Source organism: Pholcus phalangioides, unplaced genomic scaffold (assembly GCF_987345545.1).
Source record: "Pholcus phalangioides strain wild (caught in Gottingen) unplaced genomic scaffold, Ppha-v1.0 ptg000007l_1, whole genome shotgun sequence".
Classification (NCBI taxonomy): domain Eukaryota; kingdom Metazoa; phylum Arthropoda; class Arachnida; order Araneae; family Pholcidae; genus Pholcus; species Pholcus phalangioides.
Window position 1 is genome coordinate 52,418,377 of NW_028301600.1, and position 25,889 is coordinate 52,444,265.

A 25,889-nucleotide genomic window follows, 5' to 3' on the forward strand; every position below is an offset into this window, starting at 1 on the left:
TTTTATTTATTTTGGAATTATTTCATCAATGCTGAAATGATCTCTTTCATTAATTCTAGAATTTTTTCTTTCATTAATTTCGGAATTATCTCTCATTATTTCTAGAATTTTTCTTTGGAATTCTCTTTTCTCAATTCTGTAATTACTGCTTTCATTAATTTTGGAATTATCATTTTCATTAATTTTGAAATTATCATTTTCATTAATTTCGGAATTATCATTTTCATTAATTTTGGAATTATCATTTTCATTAATTTTGGAATTATCATTTTAATTAATTTTGGAATTATCATTTTAATTAATTTTGGAATTATCATTTTCATCAATCTGGAATTATCTTTCATTAATGCTGGAATTATCGGTTTCATTGATTTTGGAATTATCTCATCGATACTGAAATTATTTCTTTCGTTTATTGTTTACTATTATGCCATTAGGAAATAACGGGGGATTGTGTGTGTTTTCACCGAGTCACGTGATTTCCCGACAAATGATGTTGGTGACACTGTTCTTAGCACTGCCAAGGCGGAACAGCTGACGTCATACTCCCCCAGTCATTGGCGTACGTAAAGGAGAGCAAAGATTATAGTGTTATTTTCCAGGAAAAAACGCACCCCTGCCCTCAGAAGGAAAAAACTGAACCCCCCCCCCCGATAAAATTTTGCGCACGCCTATGCCCCCAGTAATATAAGCTCGATGGGTTGTAACAAAGTTGCTGTAAGGAACATGTTGCCATTCATCTTCCTTACAGCACTATTCAGCCAATCACGTCGCTTCTTGGTTTACAATGATTATCAAAGGAAGCCAACTATATATAACCGCTTTTCTAGCTTTACCACCTAGAGATACTGTATCTAGGCGGTATGTTAGTACAGGCGGTATTGTTTTCTATACAGCCTCTAGAATAAATCCTTATACAGTCGCCCCCTGTCTTTTGAAAATACACTATAAATGGTATATATATATATATATTTACAAATATATACATACATTGAGTACATGTACTTTGCCCCTCCCCCCCCGGAGAAAGTTGAAATGACTGCCCTGGAATAAATTCTAAATTCTGATAATTTTTTACTACTGAGCTTCCGAAAAAAAGGTAAAGACGTTTCTCTCTGATTTTTTTCCTTCAATCTAATTATTTAACAGAGTTGCCAGATTGGCGGTTTTCCCGCCAAATTTGGCTGGTTTGAAAACGGTTCGGCGGGAAATTTTTGGCTTTGGCGGGTGGCGGTTTTTCCAAAATTGTGTTCATGGTGAATTTCTCCCTATTTTTCTTTGCTTGCGACCAAAGAAGTTTTTCTTTTTCACTTCAGTCCCCACCTCGTGTTATGTTTTCTTCCTGACAAGGCAGAAGGGGTGGGGGGGGGGCATCCCACCCAACTATGGAAAGCCAGAACTTTCAACCATAATGCCTTTGCCACCCAATAATTGAAGGGACCGTAAAACAAAAACTTGGGAAACTGTCCTAGGCTCTAGATCAGTGGTTTTCAACCTTTATGATACCGCGGTCAATCGGTTATAATATATCCAATGTAGTATAAGGGAAGCAGTATATCCAACACTATAAGGGAAATGAGAGACTTCAGTGACGTCAAGAGCTTCGCGCGGAGGCCTTCTGCTATAGAAGGTGTTGCTCCGGCCCGACGGTTGGAAAACACAGTATCTATAGTCCGTTTCAGGTTAACTTTGCAGTGAAGGGGAAGCTACGAGGGAACCGCATCACTCGTTGCTATGGGAACGAAAGCCTCTTAACCAATGTATCGATGCGCGGCCTCGGTAAGGTATGGCCGATTTTCGCCAATCTCACTGAGAAAAATATTTTTTACGTGTAACGTAATTGCACAGTTAAATTAGTAATAATTATAAAATTAAAAGAAAACCATTGCCGATACTTTCAGAAATTAAAGTGAGGTTTTTGAAATCATTTGTTTTGTTTTTTGATTAGAAAATGTTTTAAAATTTAGAAAAAAATAATTATCTTCTATCAGCGTGTCACTTACTCTTCATTGATGTACCGTAAGTAACAATAAAAATTTCAAAAAAAAGAGTAATATTTTTCTGCAATATTTCCCTTCCCTCAGCTGAAATTTATTTACAAAAAAAAATCTAAACAATATTATGAAAGCAACGTGTAATTTTAAAATACTGTATATTAACCATGGCTCTCAAAAACTTGGGATTTTTAATTTTTTCTTCAATTTATATGGAAAAAATTAATTAAATAAATTAAGAAGAAGCAGGTTAACTCTGTTTTCACGTGTAAATGCAGGAATAGCACCAAATAATAATAATGATACGGAAAAGTTTAGAATTTTTTTACTCACTTTTCTTGCCGAAATTTCCGTCACTCGACCTCCCCCCTTCCCCGAACGGTATACGTCGATGCCACTTGTTTTCCCGACAGCTTTAGTCTTTTGTTACGGTTGATGTACTGCTCATGGTTATTACGGATTATTCTTATGGAGTTTTGTTTACAACGAATATTCAAAAACCAAAAATATAGTATTCAGGAATGGAAGAGCAGAGAACTTTAGCGTGGCTATCTCTGGTGAAAATTAAGACACAACTGTCACATAACAGATGAAAGCCCAAACCACTGTGGACCCCCCCCCCACTCATTTATTGTATCTGAAGAGACGCTAAAGGCAAGGGGCATGAGGAGAAACAGGTGGGTGGAAGATGGCGTCCGTTCGTGTGAGTGGAAGTCGCGACTCTGTCAACACTCTCCGTGATCGGAAACTAAAACTATCCCATAAACATGGCAAAAAATAAATAATTAAAAAAAGGAGGACCTATAACCAAAACTTCTGCACCCATAGAGGGCCTCTCACAAGTCACAATAGTATCGGCACTCTCGTGGAAGAGAAACACTTCTTGTAATCTATGAGTGAATATCTGAACTCACTGAAGCCTATTTTTAGGAGAAAATAAAACTGATTGAATATTCGTGTTTATGTGTAAGCCTGTAACTGCATGTAAAACTGAATGAAAAATTGTATCGTTACGGAAAATTCAACCAAATAACGAAAAAAAAAAAAATCTATATATACAGTATATAATTGTGTAACGAAAAAAAAACACGACAGTGATATTGGCGGGGAAAATTTCTAGGATATCGCGCCAGAGTGTCGTTGCCGTTGCTATGGATTTTTAATAATGGTAACCAATATTTTTTATAATTTAAAAATTTTAAACAAGTAAACATCGGTTCAAAACGATTTTTTTTCAGTATTTTTTTCAAAATCATAGAAAAAATTGAAATATTCTGTATAAAGGTTCATCTTAAACCTCCGATATATGAGAACTATATTTTGCGGCGAAGGAATACACTCTCTACCTTTCTCTTCACTGCAAAGTTAACCTGAAACAGACTATAGACCACAGAAGCCTGTGAAAGAAACCGTAGCCTTCACAAGCGTGGAGCTGGCAGGGCTCAAGCCCGGGAACCAGTTCTGTCTTACGCATGGGCCCACCCGGGCATGGCCCGTGGGCCTCAAGAGAAGAGAGGCCTCAGAAAAACGAGAGGTAGTTGTATTTTTCGGGGATTTTCCATGTAGGGAATCAGAAAAATCTGTGATTAGATTCGATTTGTATTTTATCTCACAGATGGCGGCACTTGTAAAGCCGACGCCATCCTATTGTCACTCGGGAAAATCGGAGACAGTGATGGTAACTCCTGGGAAATTTCCCATATTCGTGGGAAAAATTGGCCAAAATTGGTCAACTTGGGAAATTTCTTGGCGTTTGTGGGAAATTTTGAATGTTCAGCAAACAAAAGAATTTTTTTTGAAAAAAAATAAATAAATGCAAAACAATGCTTTTCTAGTGTAAAATACTTGATTACATACTTCCACCAATAGATGGCAGCACAATTTTCGGAATGTGTGGGAAAAATTTAGCCAAAAGGGAAATTTTCGAGGGAAATTTTGCTTGACGAGGTTACCATCACTGATCGGAGAGAAGCAAAGCCGCTTGTAAGTTTACTCTTAATGCAGCTTTGGAGAGAAGCGATCGAACCATCAAGCGAGGCTCTCGGGGCCCATGATGCTCTTAAAACGGCCCTGCCAGGAACCCAGAAGAGTTCTTAAATTTTTTGTTTACTAGATCGTGAAAAATCTGGTCTGACAGCCGTACCTAATTTTTAAAATCATTGTACAAAATTTGTTGGCACCTATGCACAATTTGAGGCAGTGCCGTCTTGACGCATGGGCCAACCCGGGCACGTCCACGACCACCTAGATAACCACCTAGATAGGTTATATAGGAGGTCGTGGCACGTCACGGAGGCGTTGAATGAAGAGAGAGGGGGGGGGGGGGACTAAAAAATGAGATATGGTTAAGATTTGCGAGATTAAGCATGTGAATTGGTAAGTAGGCATTTGCAGTCTGGATAGAGGGCTGAGCAAAATCAAAATCAATTTGCCCATGATGCTTTTAAGACGGCCGAGGCTCCATGCCATCTCTTAGCCGTTTTTCCAGGAGAGAATGTGTAGCCCTGACTTTCGCAAATTTTCAAAATCAATTTATTCGGTAAAAAAAATAACAAACATATTTTTTACGTAAAAGTAAAAAGGGTGGGGGGGAGGGAGTTAGTGACTATAGCAAGAAAAAAGAGCTATAAGCCACACCTTTGCAGACTAGAATATCGTCAAACGGTAGCTCGCTTGTTGCTTCATAGATGGCAGCACAAGTTCAAATATTTTAGGCTACGTTTTGGCTACATTGAAGAGGATTTTGGCTGGAATTTTTTTTTAAGGACTTGGCAAGTCTGTTATTTAATACGCTTTGGTACGAAGTCCAAAAGTTTAAGATATAAGCTACTTTGCAGCCCCGGTAGTTCATTAGATACAACAATCGGACGATGAGTTTGCATACTATTAAATAAATTTAATAGCGTGATAATGTGTGTGGTTTAACGTTTAATGTTAAATAAATAAATTAGGATGATTGCAGCCATAGGCGGTGATAGACTTGGAAGTCTGGGGGGGGGGCACGGTCATTATTTCTGGGGGGGGCACGATGATGATGATGTCAATTAATATATACATCATTAGATCAGTCAACTTCACCTTTGACCCTGGGGGGTGGCAATGCCCCCCCGTATCTGCGCCCATGATTGCAGCTATTTCGACAACCTGCACTAGGGCGTATTTTTGAATTTGCATATTCAAATATTTAAATTTCAATCTTGGATTTTATTTCTGCAACAAACTCTTTGTTTTGAACAAGTAATAACATTGAAGATATAGTAATTTCAAATTTTAATATACATTTTCAAATACAATTCTAACGCGTATTTCAGAAAGATTTTCTTTATTTTTGGGAATTCCAGTACATTCAATTCTATTGAAAATATGCCAGAAATGGAGATCTGTTGAATATGATTCGTGCCACGACAAAGTGTAAGCAGGTGACCACGCTACATTTTATTAATTTTTTGCCAAATGTCAAATGACAAAAATGTTAATTTTTGTAAAGAAAATGAGAAAATTACCAGTCTATAGTCATAATATCTATCTTTCAACAACCAATATTGACAATTCTGTGCTGCCATCTGTGTTTTTGTGATAAAAAATAAATTGCGAGGACGGAGTGATACTGTATAAATATAGTCGACGTTTATCATAATAACGTTCTATATATATACGGAAAATCATCATTATGTTGGGATCGTTATATTGAAAGTTGCAAAAAAATTAACTTTTTAAGAAAATTCTGTTATTTTGGACGGAATAAAAGTTATTCATTTTGTTTGCACGTAAATATTTGCAATCAAAATGTTAAGATATTAATAATAAAATTGTACAAATTAATAGCACGCACATACTTAATGTACTTAATTCTCAAAGTTCAAAGTCAAATGCGATTTCGGCAAATGAAAAACACGGATTTTTCACATTTCTTTTCAAAAGCAGAGGCGGGGCGGTCTCTTTTTTTCACTTTCACTTTTTAACTCCTCGTTCTATATTAAAAGGGTGCGCCAGAATGCATGCTAGCCCCGGCTGACCAAGCATCTAGTTGCGGTCCTGGTCGCTATATTGGGTCATTATATTGGATGAAAAATAATGTAGGGCAAATAGGAAAAAAATTTGGTCTTACCCATAGGCGGAGATAGACTTGGAAGTCTGGGGGGGGGGCACGATGATGATGATGCCAATTCATATATGCATTTATACATTAGATTAGTCGATTCTACCTTTGACGCTGGGGGGGGGGGGCAATGCCGCCCATGGTCTTACCGGCCATTATAACGGAACGGCGGCCACAATAAAGCATAAAATCCTTACAACGAGCCTCCTCGACTGTGCATACCTTCTGTTTGTCATTGTCTACAAGTGTCATTGTTTACAAGTCGACGCTCGTTATAACGACCGCACGTTATAGCAACCAATCCGTTACAACGATCGGTAGGATAAGTCTCAAATGTTTTCACAAAACAACTGTCATACATGTTTTAATTTCGATATAACGACCCTACCAATATAACGTCAGTTTTCGACGGAGAGAGTCGTTATATCGATCGTCGACTGTACATTATTTTACGTATTTTACTTCCAACCAAAAAAATAAAAAAAAGTCACCCGGGAGGCGATAATCGTTTCTTTTTAGCTATTTCATATAATTTAAGTAGAAATATTTCAGTGTGTTGATTCTTCCCAGTTCATAACAAGAGTACTTCGAAATACAAAATATCTTTTTGAGAAATTTTACTGCTATATCTTACATGCTACGAGAATTCAATAGACAGCACCATGTAAAACATAAAGGTAGCATTTTTATTTCTTCTTCGGCAAAAAAGGAGTAAAGCGATATAAAAAGTTAATTTTTTTATTTTAATAACTAAACAACCCCTCGCAACATGGATGACATATCAGGGTACTACGCGTTATTTGGATACTTCTAATTAGATCAATGGTTCACCAGTAAAATTCCATACGCCCTGTTACCTATGCATCCTATATAATAGTAATTGGTGTTATAAAAATATTTTTATTAATTTCATGCACCTGTCCACAGACGTAAACAAATATGAGAATAGAACTAGGGCTGTGAACTTGAAGCAATTTAATATGCTGTACATACTCAAGTCAAATACTAGAATCTCTTCTCTAGGATCTTTGTTGTTTTTAGAAAATCAGTTATTTAGTTTAGTCACTGATTTTGAAACTACTTTCGATCTTTATTACTTGCTTCCGTAGAAAAAGCACACAAATGGTGTACGGGGGGGGGGGGGGGGACTTGTTCATAGTGGAGACAATAAATTTTTGTCTTATCTCTCAAAACTCCCATCAAACTCAATTGGAAACTAAAATCCTCACTAGTTTTCGTTGAATCTCCTTTTATTTCCCTATGTCGAAAAATCGGGATCAAAAGCAGGATATCGATTGAAATATTTTTAAATATGGCTTACACATCTGAAATGTTATGTATAAGAACATAGTTCAAGAGAGAGGCATCTAGTTGGCTCGTCAAAAAAAATCAAGTTGAATTAAAAACTTTTAACAAAAATTTTGATCGGATTGATCAAGTTGATTAATTCAACTAAAATTTTTAACTGCAATTAACAATTGATCTATTAACGGATCCGATTAATCTCTCAGACCAGTCTTAATTCTGCACGATGCATGTTACCACGGAGAAAATATACACGGTTACCGTGATGGCAAATATCTTCGTACATTAAGATGTGTTACGTATAGCAGTCAAGGAATCGGCGCATCCCCCAGAAGACAGGTCTGGGTACAAAATACAGATTATGTTGAGGGACATGGAATGATTAGCCATGCTATGCTTTAAATTATAAGGACAGTATTTTGTTTAGTTAGCCATAAAATGTATACATAAAATGACCACGGTGCTACCAAAAACGGGGAGAGGGAAAGTTAAATTTTAAACCAGTTAAATTTTAATATGTGAATCCAGATTACGTGAATTTTATGTAGTACTAGAATGAGTTGAGAAATAGGTAGAGATTTTAAAAATAACAACAATAATTTTTTGCTCGTTAGTATTACGATCAATCTCCCTGAGACTTGAAAAACATATGTATATATTCGCGAAGAACATACTCATCACAAAAAACTCTATTTTATTCACACAGGTTTAACTTCTTCGAATTGGGTGCAGATTCTCAGAATCAAAATACATAGTTCTCTGAGAGCTGTTAACTTCAAGTATAGATGGCGGCATCAACGACGGGGCCGGGCATAATCATGTGCATTTATGAAAAAAATTGTCAAAATTCGCTTCGCGCTGTGCTCAACACAGAGGCTACATTATAATATAATTAAACTTCCTTTACAATAATTATTGTTTTTTTTGCTTACATGAAAATTATCTTCATAAACGGACTTCTTGATAAGTCTGTCCAAGAATTTTCCATATATATTTTGCCGTTTCTTCACATATCCTGGTTTTCTGGAAGATATATCACTCACTCTTATTAATACGTACAAGCATGGGCGGAGATTCGGGGGGTGGGGGGAGAGGGCGTCAAAGGTGGAGTCAACAGATCTAATGTATATGCGTATATATGAATTGACATCATCATCATCATCATCGTGCCTCCCACAGCAATAATGACCGTGCCCCCAGACTTCCAAGTCTATCTTCGTCTATACATACAAGTGGTAAAGTTTGATGATATGATCAATTAATAAAGTTTGAAATTGAAAGAAATTTTAGTCTTCATGAAAAAAGAAACCTGTGTCTTTTCATCTACATAAGTAGATGAAATGGAATAGGGGCATGGAACAAAAGGAACAAGCAAATATTTGATGAATAATTTCCCGAAACCATTGGAATACAATGATCAAAGAAATCGTCGGCGTTCGAGCTGAAGTCACTAAGTCTACAAAAAAATTTTCACGAACAACTGCAGTACATTGAAAATTCCAATTAATGATTTCAGGTATGAACAGAGAGTTATATGAATCACGGACAAACATCATAAATCTACTTACTGTAGGCGTTAGAAACCTTTAAAATAATTTTCACAATTTTTCTTAACGACTCCAAAGATTAAATTGACAAAATTTCAAAACTCCACTTGGTGCTTGAATGCCTATGAAATTTTCGTAGATTCTTTAAACCCCGGTTCGCACGATCTCTCATTTTTTTTAAAAATAATTTTGTTCAATATGCATATGCAAAGACGTTATTGGAAATATTGGTGGAGGGGATGGTATCGGTGGTAAATAATGTGAGGAAAGAAGTGATCCGGCCCATGGGCCGGGATACGCCTATGTGCGGATGATAGAATATACAAAGATATTGAAAAAAAAGGTGCATGAAAATAAATATTTTTCCTGTACAAAAACTCTCCCTCCTCATGGAATCAATCGATTGTTTTTGGATTGCTTGGATTGGTGATGGGAGAGCTGCTTTCATATTAATTGTTGGTAAAAATTCACGAAAACTAGCGGAAGCCTTATCTGAAATCATTTTGCTTTTGCTACGTCAACTAATTGCCCACTAATATTTGATTATCGTTAAACTTTTAATACGTGTGTGTAACAAACATCACCATCATCAACTTCTATATCTTCCGTGCCAAGCTTCGGCGAGAATTTCGATGCTGAGTGACAGCAACATTTTCTCGAGTGTCATTAAATTGAGATGCCAGAGTGAAAAAACAGAGCTTATGCAGTATTTAATTTGGTATAATACGTTATTCGTACGTAAGAGTTTCCTTCGCGAATGCAAACCTCTTCGCAGTATAAAAGAGAATTAAAAAAAGGTTCTTCAGCAGAATCAATTATAAGTCTCCAAAGAAGACAGATATGCTCCTGCTCATGATTTATGAAACGGAAGAAGAAGTTTCCAATACCATCATTTTAAACTTCACTTGTCAACTTGGAAACTGGGAAAGCTGAGAAAAAAAATAAACTTCTTGTGTCTTTATTTAAAATGATGGGAGGCTGTCGGGCACTCGTGTGGGATACGTACTGTAAGGGATATGTGCAGGATTGGTAAAGGTTGAGTGACATTAGTTACTCCAGATGCTATTCATCACAAATTGTCAGCTAAGTTCGATGGTAGATCAAGGAATATTTTATTGGACGCCTTCTTCGTTGTTGCAGGCTTCATACAGCGTGCTCAGAAAGTGTCTACCCAGGCTTTTCCTTTCTCAACTGTTGGCTATACAAACATACTTTTAATTAGAAAAAGAATCCAAATAACGTGCCCACTTTAGGCATGCAATTTATTTTACCAGTAACCGTATATGTACCACGGTAAAAAATTCAAGTTTTTTATACGGTTCTCCTGTCCTCCAACTTCCAAATTCCAATTAAAGTAGTTGTCCTGTCTCTTCTGAGCTCGACAGAAAAACTCCATGTTTTCATGTGATGAGATATTGCTGATTGAAAGTTAAGGGAGACATCTTAGAAAGTGGATAGTTTTTTATGAACTGCAACTGAAAAGAATGTCTTGAATTTTTTATCGAGTTTTTCCCTATATATGCTGTTCTTTCCCTCCTTTTCAGTGATTTTCGAACTCAAAAAAAATATTTAGGCTAATATTGCACTTAAAAACATAAAATTTGTTTTGTAGAGCTCAGAGAACACAAGGCAACATCCTTTTAATCGAAAGTTAGAGGACAGAGGAAACATCGTATAAAAATTATACTTTGTATGTCGGTGCATATATGGCCCTCGGTAGAAAAACTGAAATATCCAAAATGAACAAGCTATTCTGATACTTTTCTATGCTTTTCGAAAAGAATTTTCTAGCACAGTGCATAGTATCACTTCATGAAGTATATTTCCTTTGCGAATTGTATTTTTTTTCACAGCTTTAAGCAGTGGTAGCAGTATTTTAGAAAACAAACGCAATTAAGTTTCAGAACTCAGTAGAAATCTATTTACTTGAAAAAAAGATAAAAAATTTGAAAAAGAAATCAATCTAACTAGTATCTCTTTTTTTCCTTCAACAAACGTTATTTTTAAAGACTTCTTATTAAACAAAAAAAAAATTAACTTGCTGAAGATTTTCAGAAATGATATACAGGCTTCATTATATGATAATAATTTCATCCCTACGAGAAAATCCGCATCATTAAGTTTATGTGAGTCTAAGAATCATCAGCATTGGATGATGCTAACTAACAACACTGTAAGATAGTGGCGATCGAAGCATAGAAAGATTGATAGCATTCCTTTCAGTTTCCTTATCGGCTGAGAAACATTACCTTTTACAGGCGACTAACGGGTTTTGCGGCAAACTCTTTTATTCGTGGGAGTCGTCCACTTAATAAGCAAACGGTGATAGATTACCTGAAAGGGCAGAAAACAGTTTAGGAAACGATGTATTTGCAGCTTGAAAGAATATAAGAAAAGAGTGCCATCTGAAATATTGAATTCATCGATAATTCATCAATGTTTATAGTTAAGTGTGAGATAAAGTGCAAATAAACGTCTTTTTGTCTGTTTAGCCGAGTAAAAAATTGAAACCTGCCTTATTATAGAACTCATCGTACCGATTCTATAAACATGGTTGTCGTAAGTTCAATAAGAGAAAATAGTGCATGCTGAGTCATAAGATATACGAATGAATTAATAAAGCCCCTCCAGTTTATTCCGCTATTGCTGATGTCTTTATAGAAGATGTAGATCTAGTATTTTATCTCTTTTTGATATATGCTTCTTCTTTTTACCAAGATACTGCATACGAGTTCTTTAAAGGTTATACATACGCATCATATCTCTTATTATTTATTCAATCTTCCGAGTTTAAAATAAATGAATAACTCCCAATTATGGTAACTTTATGAATTTTCGTCAGATTAAATAATTCCTTTTGATATTTCAAGTCCAATGGAGGTCATTATGAAAAAATTTGAATATTGTTGTTCGATGTCGTTAAATAAAATTTCGTGATTGATAATATTTAGACTTTTTACTTTCGAAGCATTTTGTTTTTTTATTATCATTCTTTCATGAAAAGTTGATTTATCCAGTTCGGGCTCCTTCCCTCTATTCAAGGGGTATGGAAATAAAATAGATAATTATTGAATGCAAGAGAAAGTAGATTTGAAAATGAATTGGTTATGTGAAAGATGAAGAGAATTTCGTTTTCTATTTCCAGGATGTGTGTTGGAGCATTTCCCATATTCACGGAACTTTTTAGTTACTCCATTTATGTGATCGATATCATGCGATCAACAAAACTAGTACATGTTCTCTGGAAGAAACCAACACATTTTAGGCCAGTAATAGGCAGGTGGTAGCAATATTTTATCAGAATGTTTTTGTTCCGCTGCAAAACATGAGTGAAAACGGCATTACCAAGATTAGGTATTCATAACATATTCGTATGTGATAAAATGCTTTCAATGAAACAGAGAAAGCTCCGATAATTACGAGAGCATTTATTTTCTGGAGTTACCTCATTAGAACGTGAATGTTTGGGCATTTGCATTTTGCGAGAGTAAATATCCCTTTCCGTGAATGATTGCAAGTGCCAGGAGCACTCATTCGATGAGAACGCAGTCTCTGTAGTATTCTATAACGGCTACATGGGGATCATAAACGAGAAAACTTCAGACGATCGGAAAAAACAGCATTCACTAGAGCCAAACAGTTAATCATGTATTTATGAGTAAGGTTAAAAATTCAACGTTGAAAAGAATTTATTAAAAAAGAAACAAATTTATAAGGATCAATCGTGAAGCATATAGTCAAATAGACTGAAAATGTTACTGAAACTGAAAAAAGCATATCCACAATAAAACACAAGACAAACTTTTTAAAAGGTGAAAATGAATAAAAGCAACAGAATAGTATGAATTTGAAATTCTTCGTATTAATTTTTTAACTACACAATAAGTTAGAAACGTAGCTCCAAAAAAAAAAAAAAAAAAAAAAAAAAAATTATCCATTTTAATTCTTCTAGTCTCAATGTATTAATTTTACAAATGTGGAGAAATCGAACTACTAGCTAATACACAATTCTGGGCCGAGCCGCTCTTAGGGAGCAGGAAACTGGTGTTACTCATACCAGGTACCGTGCTTTGTGGAAGCCCGCACTTGCAGTAATGTAAATGAATTATCAATTAAAATGTTAATTTTTGTAGTAAAACCACGTGACCGAGCTTAAAATATGAAAACAAAATAAAGATAAGGAATTAGGTAACTTATTCGTCTCACGGAGGGACTCCCCTTCGGGGCCAAAAAATAAAAGGGAATGAATACTGTACTTTATATGCATCCTCTAAAACCAGGTCCCCTACCGCAGAATTCTGTACTGCAAATTCTGGTTTTGAGGTTGGGCTAGCACAGAGCGTGAGATTTTGTTGATCGATCTTGCATAGCCAAACCCAAAAGTTGGTTTTTGTGCTGCGGAATTTTGTGGATTTCTACTGGTGTGGACCCGACTTTAGAGCAGCCACATATGGTACAGAAGGCGTCAAGGACACCCTTTGTTTATTCAAAATCAAGAACGGGGGCGGGGACACACCAAAATAGATGTTTGCTCCGGTGACAAAGTACATTCTAGTTTCTGGTTGCTGTCCTGATCCCACGATCATTTTCAAATTGGGTCTTGTATATGGTAAGGACGGCTCTGCTCTTTTCACCAGGGGGTCTATTACGCTCATGTCGTTATGCCCGCGTTTCAAACGTGTTTGGGGTTTGCGGTGCATTGTGGTATAGATTTACGTCACCATCGCTAAAGGTTGATTTTTCTCACATCGTTACTAGCGATTTTCGTTACCAACATCGCTACGGCAACCGTCCGCTAACGAGAACCGGAGACCACTCGTTATGTTCGCGTTACGGAAATAAACATGGCCGCTCGTGCGTACATTTTTCGATGGTGAGAGCAACGGAGACAAATTAGTTAGAATTGGAAATTATTCATTCATTATTAATTTATCAAGTTGTTCATTATAATGAATAATAATTCTCTGAATTACGTTACTTAATTTAGTAACATGATTCAAAGACAGCATTATCGTTTAAAATGTTATCTGTACACATACTGATTGGTAGACCCCCAGGTCTTTACGAAATGTCGTCACTTGTCTCCACGCAAAGAAAACCACGATAACACTTCATATTGTCAGTAGACTAGAATTAAGATGTATATATCACTAGAACTAAGACTTGCAATGCAAGCTCTACGTCAAACTTACTAAGTTTAATATGGAAGATCACGATATAGAATTCACGATCCCCGGAGGTAAGATATTCCATGTATTTTTGAACTCTCATCTGTTACTTGTAGAAAGCTTCAACGAGGGATGTAAAAATGGTAGCTTGACGAAGGTGTGACTTGGTGGAAACAGTAAAATAATAACAACGATTCAATCAGAAACTTTAATCAAACTTGTTATGTTACGAATTGACATTTTGAAAATAATTTTTGGCTTCGGATTTTTCTATTGATTACACTACTCAGCATTGATTTTGTTCTCAAAGATATTTCATCCTTAATATTAATACATAAAGATCACTGATGTCTGGTAATGATATAAATGCGATAATGTGGTTGAATAAAATAGAGAAGTGTGTGCATAAATAAAAAATTGAAAGAAAACTTTGTACGCAAAAATTGGTGGCTGCAGACTGTATTAAAATATTGATATTATGCATTATCTCAAAAAATAGAACCAATTCGGCAAATCGAACACCAGTTTTGAAACCAGCAGCGCCAATAAACCTTTTTCTTTCTGGCCTAAGACTTGGCTATAGTAATCTACTCACAAACATTTAGTTTTATGGCAGTTATATTAGAGCCAGTATTATTCCAAAAAAAAAAACTTTGAAGAATATAACTTGATGCCTCTCAAAACTTTTTAAGTGTAGATTTGGTAAAAGGAAGAGATTTGATTTCTTTCTTTCAAAACTTCGATCTATCGCCATGGCAAATTTACTACGAAGTGAGTGAGAGTGAGGTGCACCTATAAAAAGCGCATGTCACAATATTCTTGTATGATGAATGCCCCATGGAATCAAGAAATTAAAAAAAAAAACTTTCTGCAGTATTTACTGGAGAGAATAAAACAAAATTACTAACACTTATCTATAACCTCTGTAAAGCACAGGCGCCGGAACCAAGTGGCTGAGGCCATTTGGGCCGCTCCTCAATAAATTTTTTAAGAGGTCTTAACCCCCTCCCCCCAATGTTTTCTTCATGTCGGAGCCTTTGCTGTAAAGCTGGCGTTGTGAGATGCAAAGAATATATTCTGATTGACTTGTAAAAAAAAGTTTTTCCTGTTTCCTGAAAAGTGTGAGGAGAAAAAAAACCTGGTTTTTGTATCTCGTTTTCTGAATTTCTTTGTGGTGGTTATTACATTTTAAGCATTTCCAAAAACGCCAAGTTATACGTTTGGTGAATTTGGCATGGTTTTGAGAAGTGACGTCATCAATTTTTAAAGCGTTATAACTCATTACTTATGGGTCAGATCAAAAAATGGAAAACACTTTTCCGTATTAGTTTTTCACAAGGAATCACGTGTGCAATTATTGGGCGGTCGATAGTTACGACCCTGTATATATAAGCAAAACACGCTTTCAAAATGTCGTTTTTAACGTAGTCGGATACCTTAACAACCGTATTAGAGAAAGGGTTGTTATTAAATGGAATAACACCTATTTCATACTTATTTGTCAATCGTCCTGAATATCATTTTGACAAGATACGAGGAGGTTTGATAGTAATAAATGATAAATAATATTATCAATTTAGTATGCTATAAACAAAATTCATAAAATTCGAAAAAGTATTTGAAAAGAGAGAGGAAAAGAAAACCATGCCGAGAGTTCTTGCCTGGAAAATAATATGGTAATATTTCTGAAAATAACGTTAATTTTCTTTGACTATATCATCTCCTTTTATTATTTTTTTTACAGTGTTAAAAGATAAAAAGAAAATTAGATCCCGTAGTATCGGGAAATTGAAAGCTATCTTTGTGAAAGAGAGTCGATTGATAACATTTCCTTCAAACTATTTCGTCCGTTTCAAATACGCTTGCTTAAATTGATGTAATTAAGAAAGAACTTTAAAAGACAGAAAATGTTTAAGTGTTCTTGAAATATATTTTATACATGATAAACGCATATCTCAGTCAATGGACAGAGAAAAGAAAAAAAGATGAGGGTAAATTTAATGAACAAACGCAGTCGCGTATGTCTCGCGCTACATTGAATAACTATGACGTCTTGCACGAGCAGTAATTTAATAGGATGTAAATTAATTTTTTTTTCATAGAAAATAGCTTAAGCTAAATTTTTTCAATTTTATTTCGAAATTTCTGATTTTTCCCGTGTTTATCGCTTTGAATCGGCCTTTTAACTTGGACCTATAATAGCTAAGCTATTAATACTTGTGTGTGATACGGGAACTTTTTTTTTTGAAGACGCAGTTTTACGAATGATACTTACATAAGTAAACTTGACAATGATTATTTAAAGCAGTGTCTCATAACCTTTTCTCACCCATGGCTTCCTTCGAACCATAGTTTTTGCTTTGGGCCACCTGTCTTAATCAGGATACAGCCGCACATTCAGGAGCGAGGCCTTTCCTTTGCATTAAATTGATTCCTGAATGAATTTATAGCGTACAGAAATTTTATATAAAGTTGATCTCCAAACCCCGGGGTAGAGTAATGTAATATATACAGGGTGTCCTGTAAGTGCTAGCACGGCCTTTATCTCTTCAACCGTCCGTCGTAGCGGTGTGATTCCAGTTAAAAAATCAACAAAAAAATACCATGTTTTCTAAGTGAAATATTCACAGACATATTTGAATTGGAGAAACGTAAGAAATTTGGGGAAGAACAGCGTTAAATGCGGACAAACCAGCGTAAAATGCGTTTTACCCTCATTTAACGCTGTTCTTTCCCAAATTTCCTCCGTTTTTGAATCAACACAATCCTTATAACATCTCTTATACTTAGAAGCATGGAATTTTTTTTGGCACCAAGAAAGAAATGGCAACAACTTTCTAAAGGCCCGTTTACACGAGGCAAGCGCTTTAGTTGGTAACTTAATTTCAACTTACCGATTCTTCTTGAAACTGTCCACACGAGAAGTGGTAAGTAGGCGCTCATTGGATAATTTTTACGGAGGGGAGCGCAGTTAGCGCATGCGCGCTTCAGTCTACTCAAATCCACGGAGAGAGACACGCACAACGTGCGGGAGAATAATAGTAATAATTTTTTATTTATCTGGCATTCAGAGAGGTGCTTTTTTTAAAGCTCATAGCTTTCGTAACGATGGATGAAGATGATCAAGTAGAACTTAAGAATACTGTGATCAGAGCCACATTATATGATATTTTTTTTAAAGAATATAAATGTATTCATTTTCACTTACTCAAGGGGGGTATAGTTATATGATACACATTGAGGACGATGTATATTCTGACTCCAATTGAAGAAACGGTTGATAATATTTAAGTTCATTTAATTTTAAAAAACTATTTACATAGGTTAACAATATTAATTCCAAATAATAAAAAAGGAGAAACTCTTTTCTCACTTGCGCGAGAGCAACACACTGAGCAAGAAGTAGGTCACGCAAGGGAAACAGTTCGCTTGTCCCCCTTTTTTCGCCTCTGCCACCCACGCAAGGGGGCGAGAGATGACGCCACAGGGGAAAAAAGAACACACAACATATTATAAACTTAAGTAAGTCATCGAGAAGAAATATAAGATTTCTCTATTTCTCCTCTAAGTTGTAAATACCGATTATATGATATTTTAATCGATGTTAAAGAGGAGATAATTATGAATTATGTAAGCCGAAAATACAGGAGAAGATTCTTGGCATTCGTAGGAAATTCTAAGGGTTAAAAATTAAATAATAAAATTCATTAAACAAAAATTATTTCCAAATTTTCGAAACCATTATTTTTTAATATGATCTATAGAGATGATATCTTTATGTTAAATATTTGATCATGTATTTTTACAACAGATGGCAGCAAATTCGTTCTGGACGAGAGAAATATTCGAAACCCCCCTCTCCAGTTTTTAATATATAAATCCTCCCCACCAGATAAAAAAAATTGAAGATTCAAAAATATATAACTCCTGACATCACGTCGACAGAATATTCCATAGCTTTTCCCAACATCGAATAATTTTAGCTTGTTTGAACAAGGTAATTTCCATTTCTATAGTTCAACAAACATTCATGGCGAAGATATTTTTCAATAAACTTGAAGATTGTGTCCTCTGGCCACCTCACCATCCAATATTTCGGCGGAATTCTAGCGAAACTTCAGGAGACGACGGAGTATGAACAGGTTCACGCTTGAGATCAAAATAAACCCCTCCGTGAGAGAGCAAAAAGACCCCTCCAGAGCGGCAGGTCACGCCCACTGGCGCATGCGCATAGGTCTACTTAACCGGGAAAAATAGAACCGTTCTTATCTCACTTACCAACTAAATCACTTCTGCACTTGCGCACTTGCCAACTAAAGCCGTGTAAACGGCCCTTATCGTCTGCATACATTGTATCGTACTTGGCAACTAAAAATTAAGTTACCAACTAAAGCGCTTGCCTCGTGTAAACGGGCCTTAACTGGAAGTTAGAGCACAAGGGGACCGTATAAAAATTTATATTTTTTATTTTGTTACACACTGTATTTTCACTCTCAAAACTAGTACAGGGTAATTTTTGAACACCTATTGAGCATTTATTAAATTGGAATCATACTTCTACGACGGACGGTTAATAAGATAAATGCCTTGCTAGCACTTACAGGACACCTTGTATAGATGGTGTCACTTTATTTTACTCGTATATTCATATTACTAAATTCTAAAAGTAATCACACTGTTTTTCACCATATTTCACTTAAATCCTTCACATCTGTGTTTTTTCATAGCTCTCTGTGGACCCCTAATCATCTACCATGGCTCTCCTTTTATTTCATTTTCTCCCGTGGCCCCCCCCCTGGAATATCCCATATATTCTAAGAACCAATCACTTAAAATATAAATAATTGGGGCACGGCAGCAAGTTTTGACGTGAATACGTTTTTTGCGCTTTGAATAGTGCAGTAGCTACTAACATTATTGTCTTTGGAATAGCTAACAACGATACCAATGTCGTCTATTTTCGTTGTGAACTGCTCGAGATATAGCGGGAAACAATTTGTTATGAATTAGGGCAGCGGGTCTGGTCACGACCACCTAGATAAGGTTATATAGGAGGTCGTGGTCTGGTGCCCAGACGGGAAGATACATTGAAACCAGAATGATATCATTGAAGGCACGTTTGACATGTGCATCTGCCGATATCGTTGCTTTTGACTTTCGTTAGGTACTTCTTGAGATATCAGTGTTTAAAGAATTTCGTCACGCAACTTTTTGCGAATGTTCCCAATATCGTCAGATGATTTAAAAGATGTATTTGCGTAAAAATTTAAATGATTGATAATTTGAAAAAAAAAAAAACACAGTTGAGTTTTTATAAGAATTAATATATTATCATGCTAAAATATTTCGCTTTTGTCCGTATACGACCATTTTGCACAAACGTGAAGTAAATTTGTGCCGATATTTATAAAAGAATGGAAGATGGATAAACTGTTTTTGAGTTTTGTCATTATCACATCACACGGAATACATTCCTAGAAAAAAAAGTCCCATTTTGTAGAAAAACCATACAATTTGAACAAAAATCAAGTAGGCCTAAATATATGTTCATGTAAATTTCCTCCTTGAAAGTAGGTAATGTGTACCTGACTGACTAAATTTGAAACACTGTACCAGACCAATACAGAGTACTAACACTATTTAAAAACAGAGGAAAGGGAGGACTGAAATTCAGGATCTTGTTGCACAAAGGTATTTAACTGCTCCTTAGGGAACTAAACTCCGTTCAACGTAAGACTGTTTCCCGGTAATCTGTTTTCATTAAGTTAATTGAATCGTACCTTAACTTTCAGTTAATTCACTTTAAAGTTTAATGCGTTTATAGAACCGAGCTCTTTGAAAACCTATCACATACACGTCACTTCTTGATCGAGTAAGAGCTGTTACCACCTTCAATGGTCCTGAAGTGTAATGATATGAGTTTCACGCAAGAGCCCTAAATGCTTTCGTGGATTCGAATAATGTTTTGCATAATCCTTTATAGACGATGAAATGAGCATAAATGTATTATTAGTACACATTACTTCGTGTCTTGATTTGAAATAAATATTAAATCAGCAATCACCATCGGCGTGTTTTCAAATTGTTTCGAATTCTCAAAATCTATACAATGATGAAGCGTACAAAAAATAATAAACTCAGTAAAAAGTGTAAATAATTTTTATAGATATTATCATATCTTTCAAATATTTTTTTATTACACAAATACAAACATAAATACAGTAGAACTTGATTAATTCGAATTTTGGATATTCGAACTTTCACGAACTCACCATTGAGTTTTCGGTCCAATTTAATGCCAAAATTTCTTGTTTAATTCGATTTTTTTTTCAAATTTTTGGATAACTCGAAGTTGGGAAGAAAAATCATGGTTTTTGTATAAGCAAGTTTAGAATACATTGTTTATCATACATTGTTTCTATTTTTTTCAGCATTACAATAAAAAAACCTACAGTTTAGATGGAAACACCATGCAGTAATGATGCAAAATGTAAAAATAGAAAGTCACGAAAGTTTACTTCGAAAATGCATTAGTTTAAACTCTTCCATTTCACATTATATTTATTTACAAATGGCTATTTCCTTAAATCCTTAATATTTGCTCTTCATTGCATATATTGTTGTTTATTTATTTTGTATTTTAATGCTGAAGGGGAGATGATAAATTCGCATCGTGATTGAACATCCCTTTATTTCAGCACGTCGCCTCTTGATTAAATTTTATGCTGCCGATCAGAAATTGATTGCATTGGACTGTGTAAAAAGCTTTCACCAATTCTCGTCTCGTAGGAAAAGACCCTCAGCTGTATTGCTATTTACATCCGTTTTACCGTGGAAACTATATAAGAATGTTCAATTTGTGAATAAATTGATATCGAATATATATATAACAAATAAAATATCAAGTGTGGGTTTGAACTTTCAATTAAAATGAATCAATTTCTAGCGGATAGTAAGAGCAAGTTTGTATCTAAACTTTTATTTCCTACAACTTTTGATACTAGTTAGCGACTACATTTATGCATCAACTTTAATGGGCAGTGAAACAACGAGGCCATATTTTATCAATTACACGGATCTTGCCAGTAATGGCTATTTCAGAAGGTAACTTCCCTAATTAGAGTTTCTGCGTTTCCATTTGATGGGAGAATCACTTATTCCTCTTGTAACAGAAGTTTGTTAATGTTTCGTAACGACCAAATGTCGTCACTATATAAGCACGTAACTGTATCTCTAGAATTGTACAAACTCTTGTAAGTTTAGAATACTCCTAGTACTGCTAGTTAACAGCGTACTACTTTAAGTGTGGGGAGGAAAATGTCCTCAAATTTACAAAAAGAAGTGAAAAGAAGTGAAGCATTCAAAACAATATCATTCCTCCTTTGCATGCTCATAAAATCATATACGAAGAAAATGTGCATTTCTCTCTACACAATGATTATGATTATGACGAAAGAAAACGATAGCTCAAACTAAAATTCACACAGGAAACTATGAATACTTTTGCTAATTATTCTATTCAGACAGTATTTTAAAACATTATATTTTAAACATTATATGGAAAATATTGCTTAGAGATGAGAGATGAAAAAATGCATACACACATAAAATTTGCATGCGTTAGTGCACAAACAGGATAATTATTGCTTTCTGTATTCTTTAACTAATATCAAAGGTCATATACTGCATTTGTAAATTTATCAAGTGTATCGACAGTTATCTTAATGGGAAGATTATTTGTGTGATTGATGATTGTATTTTCGATATCAACTTTTTCAATACGCAATGGCTGAGGAGAAAAGAAAATATGTGTGCATGTATAATTCTTTTAAAAAAAATACTGGTGAAAGTGAAAAAAATCAAAACTTAATGTTAGCAATTAAAATACTGTCATGGAATTCGGTTCATCCATAACTGCGTTTTTTATATCGAAATTTCTACCATATCTGAATAATTTTAACGTTCCCAGTAAAGTGACAAAACATTAGATAAAACGAGTATTCCTTCGAAGATATGGAAAGAAAATCTTTAGTTTCCGATGCCAAATCGCCTTTAATGTCTATTTGATTGATTTTTGGATAAAGATATTGCGAGCGCGGACTTTGTTAATTACTATTTCAATTGATTTGATCGTGCTGGAAGTTCTTAAGTTTTGATCACGCTAGGATCGTTTGGAAGGCACCCAATACAAATTAATGAGAATTAGTGAACATACGCTTTTGATTCACGAACCCAAGCAAAAAGAGAGAAATAATTTTTCTGATTATTTGTTGTAGAACAGGTTCCTAAAGAAACCTACGAGTACGCATTCAAAAAAATGTACGATAAAACTAATTATAAAGTAAAACTGTCAAATTGATATCTATACGTAAACAATGATAGTAAGTTCATAAAACTTCAAAAATATTTTCTGAAATTATTAGTTTCATATTCATTATATGAACACAAAAGTAGAAGAAATGTACAAAACTTCGTACCGTTTCATATATTTATTGTTTTGACCATCGTGTAAAGCCTCTATCTCCGATCGATCGGCTTTTTTTGTTTTGGTACAAAAAGGAGCTACTACATTTGTTTCTGATAGAAACTTCTTTTTTAGCCGTACGTTTAATTTTTCTTTCTTTCGAAAATGTCGAAACATGTACGTTAATAGGAATGTTCTTTCGGCGGAGAAAGTTTACGAGCTTTACAGGGTGATGTTGTACTAGCGAGCCTGTTATTCTCGTGTTTTTTCCCCTCCCAAGAGCATCATTCTCAACAAAATTTCGAGGATAGCGAAAAAGAAGGTTTCATATTTATTTTTATTCTCAGTATATGCCTACACGAATTTATATTTGCCTCGTGGCAAGTGAATGGCTTGCGTATTAAGATTTCGGCTATTCATAGAATATCCATGCACGTATCAAGTCGAATGTCCATGTACGAGTCTGTTCTTCATACACCTCTGAACGATTTGAATGATCTCGATAAAAATTTGTTGAATTACTCTACCGAAGAATGGTAACGATACTTTATTGTGATAGTAAAGACGAAGTTTTAAAACCAACGTTTTAGTTTTATTTCGTCCAGTTCAGGTATAACTTTATTTTACTGCTGTCATTTTTATTTATTTTACAAGGGAAATCAGACCGGAGCTGAATTTCGAAATAATGCATATACTGTACGTCTGCACCCCACTCGTGATAGAAAGTCGAACTTGGTAAGTCCAAAGTTAGTTTGCTTGCCAGGAGCTTCAGTAAAAGATATTTAATCATTAGCCTATGTTGTATGACAATGCGATATTAGACAACGAAATTTATTTTCATACCTGAAGCGAGAAAGAACTTAAGTTTAGACCTACAAAACATCAACAACACAAGAAAAGAAAAAATATTACATCAACTTACAATGTACTGTAATAAAATTTTATATTTTACGATAAGTAGGAATTTAAGTTATAATGTTCCACTTTTTTTAAATCCGGTTCATTTACATTGAAGAAACATACAATCTGCATCTTCGAAGTAAGCAATATCTTACGAGGTTTTACAATCTACTTAGTGTATAGTTGAATGAAATTTATGCACGTGCAAATGATGGATAAATAGAATAAATTGACTACCCCTGATTTCTACCCTAGCAAATTTCATTAAGATAAAATAATTAAAAAAACACCGTGAATATTATAAATAAAAAAATTATCAGCGTTCATAATAATGCAATTATTCAATACGGTTGGAGATTAAATTTTTTTTCTATAATATAATCCAATTTTCTTATCTAAAGTACTTGAACAATTCTCAGAAATATATTGCCTGATTAATTTGTAAATGCGTGAAAACAATCACTTCTATTTGAATTTAAAGATTAATTACACTTAAACCTTTCACTACCACGTTATGAAGAAAAATGAAATAATCATCTGCAAATTTTTTGGTGGGTCATTTTAGTTCTAATTAAAGCCTAAAACCAAAATAACAACAATTTTTTTTTCAAAACATTATTTAGTACACAACGAATCAATTAACCTGGTACTTGAACTTTTTTTTGTCGGCGTTACACGCTTATAGTGAAAATAAAAAATACCAGTTAAATATGTGTGTTGAATAATACATAAACATAAATACATCTATTTTAACTCAAAAAAAGTCATAATTTGTTTTATACCGTTGTTAGGGAAAATTTTATAAAAGCAGCGTTTTACTGCATTTTGTGTACACTTTTATAGGGGCAAAACAACTAACTGAATTTTATTAATTAACATATTTGGAAAATTATTTGTCTCACACTTGCACTGTTATCTAGTAATCGTAAAGTGGTTATGTACAGTGTTTAAAAATAATTTAAATAGTTATACAGCATTTATAAGTCAAAATACCAATACCCACCAACGAATGCAAGGGATGTTACTGGGTTAAAAACTACTTAAAATACGAGTACAGATGCATTTGGGACAAACTCTGAAAATTTTTATTGAAAGATCATGCAGATCTCTTGGGGAAAACATTAAAAATAATAAAATAAAATTGTTTACACTAAAACGTGTTTTTTTTAATATATTTAACAACCAAATGATTTTTTTTTAAATTCAGACTCATCACGTACAATAAGTAACATTCCGTAGACTAAATATAACTCTTATTAGACATCAAATGATAAATATATTTTTGCACGAACAGGAATATACTCACACAGAATGATAAATATCATTATTTTAGTCCTTAAGTTATGATGGCTTGCATCGCATGTGAAATAACTGATTCATCTGTATAAATTAATTCCGATACTAGTCACGTATATTTCCCATTTATTTATTTATTTTATTTTATTTCCAAAAAGATGCAGTTATGTTCAGAATAATTGTTCTAAACGCTTTTGCTTCCCAAGAGTAAGATGCGAGATTAAATTCGAACGGCAATTCGAGGGAAAGGATTAATTTCCTATTATTCTTATTGTGTTCCAGATATTTCCAGAATTTCCAAGAAAGAAAAAAACATGGGAAAAAAAGAGAATAAAATGAAAATAAATAAATAAAATAATTCTCTTTTCAAAACTGATATCAGCTCCCGGTCTTACTACTACTTCTCGTAAAAATTAAAGGATTTCTTTTGTTCTTTTTTCTATCTGAGGGAGGGATTAGATGAGCATAGCTACGTATCTGCTTTGTGCTTAATGCCGAAAATTGACCAAAGAGGATTTCGTTTTCAGGTTTTTTTTTGTTTGTTTCTGAGTGAGTCGTCTTTTAAAAGGGATTTGTGAGTAAGTGGGTTGAATAGATATGGGTCGTTAGTACTGGATTGTAGTGTTTTATGAAAGTCATTAAAGAGAGAAAAGAAATTCCGCCGTTGTTTCCAACCGGTGGAATACATCTCGCGGCCGAGATGCCCTCCGAGTTAATTATTTCAATTAAAATGAATAACTTGTAATTAAGTGGTTTCTCTATTATACTCATCATAAAAGATATTTTTCGATTAATACAAAAATAGCTTGATCGCATGAAATTATCCTAATATGCCGAGATACCTTCAGCAGGAGGAAAAAAAAATATATTTTAGTGCAATGGGGTGAAATACTGAAGGTGTGTAGAAGGAAAGCGAGTTTTTTTTTTTTTTTACTTGTGAAGGAAATTTGGGGGTTTATGAGTGTGGCGCTGAAACAAACGCACTTTATGTAGGGGAGACCGGGGCGAGTGATACACGTTAACTCTTGTTGGCACACAAGGCTTGAGCTATGAAGAGAGAATTGATTTCTTGAATATGTTTACACTGGACGAACGCAGGTGTTGCAGGGAAATGAT